Source organism: Halyomorpha halys, unplaced genomic scaffold, assembly GCF_000696795.3.
Source record: "Halyomorpha halys isolate HHAL.00 unplaced genomic scaffold, Hhal_1.1 Scaffold353.1, whole genome shotgun sequence".
Lineage (NCBI taxonomy): Eukaryota > Metazoa > Arthropoda > Insecta > Hemiptera > Pentatomidae > Halyomorpha > Halyomorpha halys.
Window position 1 is genome coordinate 656,203 of NW_027105574.1, and position 7,929 is coordinate 664,131.

At 28.0% G+C, this 7,929-nt stretch overlaps 1 long non-coding RNA gene across 1 annotated transcript in view; it reads left to right on the top strand.

The window, feature by feature from the left end:
* Positions 1-1,771: 1,771 nt before the first annotated feature.
* LOC136796966 (uncharacterized) overlaps positions 1,772-7,929 on the top strand; it is a 17,064-nt gene continuing 10,906 nt past the window's right edge. Inside the window, exons 1-2 of the long non-coding RNA XR_010844754.1 lie at positions 1,772-1,971; positions 2,535-3,767. This is a non-coding gene — a long non-coding RNA (uncharacterized lncRNA). The remainder of the gene's footprint in view (positions 1,972-2,534; positions 3,768-7,929) is intronic.

Genomic DNA, 7,929 nt, shown 5'->3' on the forward strand with positions numbered 1-7,929 from the left:
TCAAGATTCTCTATATGCCTGCATCATACCATTATGATCTCACATCAAATTTACTAGATGTATTATTATGTAAAGTTGTGTTGTAAAGTTCAAAAAATTGAACAGCCAAATTACACGAGTACTTTCTAAATGAATTCCCCCCTTAAGTTTTATAATTCCCGAGTGCAGTCAATGTTTTTCAGACACAGTTAAGTACAAAATGTCTTCCTACACAGATTGTTGATGACGATGATATTTATATTCAATCTATCTTCTCTCAACCTTCTTCTGAAACAGTGTGTAGCGTGGTTTAAGACTTGAATCAATCACATTTAAAAATCACGTCACTTACTACAGTTAAATAAATCTCGGACTTTCGGGAGATCCGATGAGAGTTGACTGAAAAAATTTATACAGTCAAAAATATCTATGGGCAAATAAAAATAAAATTCGGTGTGTAATAAATAATATCAGGTACTTTTATCATACCTTGATAGTACAGTCCAAGTTTATAAATATGTATGTTATTTATAAGAAGTCTTAATAGTTGACCGTAGAGTGATATGAGAAGATGGTCGAGAGTGCGGTTTGTAAAGATACATAAAGTAGTAAAACTTATTTATTTGTGCCGACTTTTCGACCTGAATTTCAGGGCTGAAAACAAAATGAGACCTTAATTCAGAGCAAAATAATAATAAACAAACTTGGAAATTTACATAACAATAAATTAAGTAGATAGTAGTTGATTCTTGAATATAAGATAAAATATAATATTGTAGAAGTAAGAATTATAAAAAAATGATAAGAAAACTTATTAAAAATCTGATATTGCTCATGTACATGAAGAAATAAATATAATGAAAGAATACGGAGAACGGAAGAAAATGTAACATCTTTCGTTATTTATAGTCTAAAGAGAAAAAAAAGTGTTCTGTTTTGATTCTGGATTAGAAAGAGCATTGGAATTTGACTCATTCAAATTTTCGCCGAAAATAAGGTTAAGGTAAAGAGTATTTTTATAAATAATTGTTGTAAATAGTTCACACAATGCTAGTTTATATTTTTCGTTATTACTATTAATTTTTTTTTAAATAATTCAAATGTGCAAAATATCACATATGTAAAAGAATAAAATTAGTTTCCATAATATTCTAATCCAAGTATCAATATTAACAAACAACCAAATATAAAACGCGTCAAATATTTTGTGTGGTCTAATTTATAAGTACTTATGCTTTTTATCTTCTCGACGGGTTGGCCACAAATTCAGGTCAACCTTTACCAACCAATCCAAAGAACCTATCAACGAGCCCAGGACCTTAAGAAGCTTGTGCATCCACGGATTTGCCAAGGTTTAACGAACGTTCAGCATTAATACATAATAAGGTTTTTGTCTAATGGGTTTAAATCGTCTCTTGACTTACAACTTACATTATCGGAAGTTCGTTATTAATTCATTGCATTCTCAACTACCAATTAATTAAAATTATATATAATTTGGCGTTCATAAGTCAAGGAAACACAAAAATTAAAAAAGGGGGTATGTATAAAACGTAATAACGAGAAAGAACAAAGTGAATAATTTAAACGAGCAAAATTTATTTTTGATATTTTTTTTTTTGACCGAATTGGACAATACAAAGAATATTTTTTAATTATTTGAATGATTAAAAAATCGTTTATGGCAATTGAATGTAGATTCCATGATCCTGAAAGTCTATGGTAAACACTCCTATCAAATGCTATACGAGAAACTTAAGTAGATTATGCTACAATATTTATGTGTAGGATTAATGATTGTATATAAGCACAAGTTATAGTAGTGATAGAACGCTCTTAGTTTCTTCATCAAGTGAAACGATAAGCATGGCCACCCCAAGGGACAGAAATAAGGATTATTGTAATCACTTAAAACACAGAGTTTATTTATTTGTTTATGAAGCTGAAGGAAACTGTAGTAACGTACCGTGGAACAGAGAAAAACCCAGTGAGGTAGAGTTATTTTATAAATTAAATGTTTATATAAATCTAACTCTCTATTTCCAATTCACTTCTAATATTATCTTATTTAATATAGCTTTATAAAAAATTTATAGAACTAATTTTAGTAAGTGAATCCATTTTCTCTATTGATTATAGAATGTCCCGTTTAGTTTAATACAAGTTTTCACTGTGTGAATGCTCATTTCTTGATAATTTTTAAGGTTTAATCATTATCAGCCCAATCGAAAAACTTGAAATTTCTTCTCTTCTTTTACAAGTCTGAATATTCAGTGTGAAGATTCCTTTAAGCTTTACGTAAGATCTCTCCTAAGTTAATAAAAGAATGGTTATATGAGACATACAGATACAACTTAATAAAGATCTTTAAAGCAGCTAATCGTGCCGGAATCTGCATCAATGGAGGGATGATTTGTGTTAAGTCTAAAATGTATTATAAACCATAAAATATATTAAATAGAAACTCTATTCATTGCTCAGTAAACTCTCGGGCGGGTTTTCATATATTAAATTTATTTATCAATTCTTTAAATCTAAATCAAATACATTTTCAGGGGTTCTATATCTTGCTTGGCAGTTTCGTGATGATGGTTAGCTTATGCCTGCTTTATTATGACCTCCTACTTCAAGAACCAACAGAAGGATCAGCGACTACCACTACAAGCCCTTCCATTCGTATGAATTACAACACTCCTGTAACTACACCTCCAACACCTTTATTGTCTCGTAGAGAGTACTGGATATAGCATTAAATTTACTTAATTGAGCTGAAAGTGAAACCAAAGCTATGTCTTGAAGATTATAAAACATTAAGTTTTAATTCAAGATAGATAATTTATTCGATGTGTATATACAAAGATTATATTGTTATTTATAATATTAGTAATTTATTAGATAAAAACTAGTTCATCCATGTTATTATCGCTATGTTAAATTAATATATTTTAAATGAAGTTCTCATATCTATTACGTTTTAAACTTCATTTATTTAAGTTAAATTTTATTATTTAAACTTAATTTTTTGTTTTTGTTGTTGAGATGATTTAATTTGATCAAACTTAATTATGTTTTGTAGTTTGAAAACAATTAACTTTATAAAAAACGTGAATTACATGTATCTATCACACTGATAATATAATATGGAGGGTATTTCGATTCATAAGTATAGTTTCCTCCAAAATAAAAAAAAAGGAAAACTATAAAAATGTGTGTATTTTATTTAACACTATAGCACTGTATAGACCCAATTAATACATATTCATAAGTAATTTATTACTGTCCTTAGTTTCAAATCTGTCTACCTAGAGTGGAAAACATGTAGTTAAGAGATTTTGGAATTAAAGTTGCCAAATGTAGGATCACTAATAAGTTTCTAAAAATCATGAGTTCAAGGAGACATATTAAAATAGTTTCAAGGCCAAGTACAGTGAATCACCTACCATTAAATCAATATACTAAAGGTTAATAAAAATTAAGCTTCCCAGATTTCGGGATGCTGCCTTTTTTATATGATTATAATTGTTAATTCTATAAGGTAAGACCAAGGAAAAATAATTTTTTAAATATTAAATGTCACTAAATACATTCTGATGTATCCTAATTAGACTGTTCTCTTAAATCAAAATTCTGCACGAAGGTTGTTATTACAATTGAATTAAAGTTTCTGTAGACCTCATTCTTTGTATTAGTGGCCCTAAGTATTCCTGACCAAACCATGCCGCAGTAACCTCTTTTTTCATGTACAATCAGTTCTCGAGTTGCAACACGGTTCCATTTATTCACCTGTCGTAAGTAGGGGGGAAATAGTATTAAGTACTTACGTAAAAATAATTTATTTGTTAACAAAATGTTAATAAATGGGATATATTACATTGGGATGTATAATATATTCGTCTTCTTCTAAGGTACTAGTTGGCTGAAAATAAATTTAGTACAAGAGCCCAAGGGGAGAAAAAATACAGTTATTCCACCCCAATTTTTGATTACTTAATTGAAAACTAGGTATAATTACTAGTCAAAATTGATGAGTCTGCCAAGTATAGTTAGGGGGAAAAAAAAATGGCGGCTGTTTCAAGACGATAAAAATAATTATTTTTTATTCGGAGCTGTATATCTTTACAACTACCAACAACAACAGAAAACCTAAGAGAGCATCATTTAAAGTAGAGTAAATTTGCTAAAATGTAACCCTAATAGAGTTATTTACGTTCAATAGTTCTCGAGACATAGCTTTTTAAAAAGCAACATTTCATAAAAATTTTGTATGGAACGTACTGAAGGATCAGTAGTTAGTGAATTTATTTTGAAAAATCTATATCTCAAAAACCATTCGACCTACAAATGTTTACTAGCACTCAAATTAAAGCTAAATAATTTTACTGTAAAGTAGTTTATGACGTTTATTTTCGTAGGAGTAGTAGTTTTCATGAAATTTGCTAAAATAAATTGATTTATAGTTGTTTGGACAAATTTTCATTTGCCAAATTTATACTCATATGTGAATATCATAAAAACTACTACCCCTACGAAGATAAGTTTCATAAACTAATTTATAGTAAGTTAAATTGCCTTTATTTTGAGTGTTGGCAGACATATGTGTGTCTTATGGGTCTTATAAAGATATATTTTTTCAAAAATCCAACATTTTATACGAACAACTAGAAATTAACATTTTGTGAGTTTATTTTGTCAAATATCATAAAAACTGCAACTCCTACAAAGATAAACGTTATAAACTATTTTATAGTAAATGTAGCTTCAATTTTAGTGCTGGTAGACATCTGTATGTCCAATGGTTTCTGAAATAAAGTTTTTCATAAATCAAATCTATTGTCCGAACAATTATAAATCAATTTATTTTAGCAAACATCATGAAAACTACTGTCCCTACGAAGGTAAAGGTCATAAACTACTTTATAGTAAAATTATTTAGCTTTAATTTGAGTGCTTATAGACATTTTTAGGTCGAATGGTTATTGAGATATAGATTTCTAAAAATAGATTCATTAACTCCTGATATTTCAGTATATTTATGAAATGTTGCTTTTAAAAGGCTGTATCTCCAGAACTATTGGACGTAAATAGCTCTATTATGGCTCATATTTCAGCAAATTTACTCTTCTTAAAATTATATTTTTTATATTTTCTAGTTTTTAAGATATAGAGCTCCCAATGAAAAATTAATATTTTTTTAAAGTTTTGAAACAGCTGCCATTTTTTATTTCCACTACCTATACTTGGCAGACTCATCAATTTTTACTAGTAATTATACATAATTTTCATTAAAGTAATCAAAAATTGAGTTGAGATAACTGCCTTTCTTTCTTCCCCGCTCTTGTACTAATTGAATTTCCTCTACATAGCTCATGAGCAGTCTGAACAATCCAATTCTCGCTTTCCTTACCCCAATCTTTCTTCATCCTTCAATTTCCTGACATCCAACTAGGGATGACCAATTGTTATAGTGTCTCACAATCGACTGACCTGATTCCATCAGCTTCCTACAATCGATGAAAAATTAAAAAACTTGCAGGTTCCAAAATATCATTTCAAAGACCTTAACAATAATATGATTTTTTAAAATATTATATACATATATGTATAGTAATACATAAAAGGTGAAGATGGGAATAGACGGAAATATAAAAAGCAAAAAGTATACTTATATCAAAAAATTACTACTATAAGAAATATTAAAAAAACAACATTTTTATGAATTTTCAACTAGTTTGGTTCCATATTTTGTGTCTAAGTATCTTGTTTGTAATTTTCACAAGACTTTGCTCACCACCTATGGTGATCCAGATCTGGTACAGAAACCCTTTAAGAACTTAAATTTTACAATCTTCAATTAATCCTTGAAAAGTATAGAAAACATTTCATAAAAAAAAGAAATTACAAAAAATTGAAATATCATAGTTTTGACTCATTAAAATAGGGTAAACAAGAATATTTTTATAAATATTGAAATTTATTTTAAACCAACAACTTGTAGTTAAATACAAACTGTACCTCAAAATAATTTAAAAGTTTTAACCATTTCTTGTTAATAGTGAAGGACAGTCCAGGTGAAAAAAAATGTTCACAGTGTTCGAAAATTAACGCCTTCAGGACACATCGGATAAAAAAAAGTTTCCAATATGAATTTCTCTTCAAATCTGGTTCACCATCAGAATAGATCAACACATTGTACCCCATCCTTTTCAAAATTCCAGAATAAGCTTCACTGGATTAGGCTAGAAAATTGAGAAGAAACTCGCAAGAGAGACCACATACCACTGTTATGACCAAGGCTTGGATTTTTATGGGGTAGAAAAACCCAGAATATGCCATATAATATGCAATCAAACCCATAATGCAGTAAAATATACACCTAAAAATCTTTATATATACAATAAGACCTAATAATAAAGAAATAGCAGAAGGGTTTAAAAATTAAATGAAACATTTTTTTTTTCTTATTTTCAGAAACTAAATTATGTAAATAATTAAAACGGGTAATAAACTTCACAATTAAAATCATAATATGACACACTTCCTAAACTAATAGTAATAAAAATTACTATTAGCTGTAATAAAACAATAAATAAATCAAACCTAAATAATAGAATAATAAATAAAATAAATAATAAAAAACCAGGAGCCGAAAAATACTTGGTATATAAGTAAATGAATAAGAATCATAGTTTGAGACAATACTTAAAATAAGTAAGTTTTAGTTACAGATCTTAACATAAAACAAATTTACAAGATCACAATATAGGAAACTGAGAGGCCAATTTAGTTAAACAACTTCATTTAAATCATATTATTAATTAATATTCATTCTTAAAGTTATTTTCATCCTCTTGGTAAGCAGAGGAGTTGCCAACATTGAAATGTAATAATTATTCTAAAATTAAGATAAAGGGTAAAAATTTCCTAAATATCTTAAAATTCAAAAATAAATAAATGAAATTAAAAAAAAAATTACCATAAATCGGTCTAATTTAAAATAAAATTACTAAAATGTTTCATTGATTCAATGAACATTAAGCTAGTAAATGAGAAAAGCCAACCTAAAACCACATAATTATTTCACATATGTATATATAGTTGACCGTAAAAATTGATATATAAGAAGATGGTCTGGGTTGCGGTCAAAAGTGAAACAAAAATATTTTACAACTATTTTTTTCCCGACGTTTCGCCCCACTTTGCAGGGCTTCATCAGGGCTAAAAAGATACAAAATGATACAATGATAAGAATAAAAATACAAAGATAAGATACAATGATAAGAATAAAAATACAAAGATAAGAATAAAAATAAGTAACAATGGCAAGAGTAAAATTTTTTTATAAAAATACGTAAAATATACAGTTAAAAAAGTACAGGAGATGTACATAAAACAAAAACAATACGGGGAAGGGAAAAAAATAGAGATTAAATAACCGTCATGAAAGAATAATTATAAATAAATAAGTAATAATAGAGATATAAAATGATAATAAATGAGCAAAGAACAAGTAAGGACAACCTACCTGTTCAAAGCAAACGGTTGAATAGGAGGCAACAATGAAGCAGAAGCGTGGAGGAGGTAGCCAGCCAGCCGTTTAATGGCTATATTTCAATTTCAAATACGTCGCGTTTACAGGAAGTAGTGATAAAGATATGACGAAAAATGATAAGAGAAAGATAATTATTTTTCTTACTTATTTCTTTGTATTTTTTTTATACTATTCTTTATTTACTTTTACTTATTATTAGTTACTTCTTTTTCAATCATTCTTATTATATCCTATATTGTATTATTTTCTTCAGTATAATCTCGTATTATTAGTAACGATATGTGTCATTCTAATTTTACTTAGTTATTCCTAAATAAAAAATTATTATAGTTATTATGAGATGTAGATAGTTGACCGTAGATTAATGCTTGAAGAAGTTTGTCGGGGGGTGCGGTCAGCAA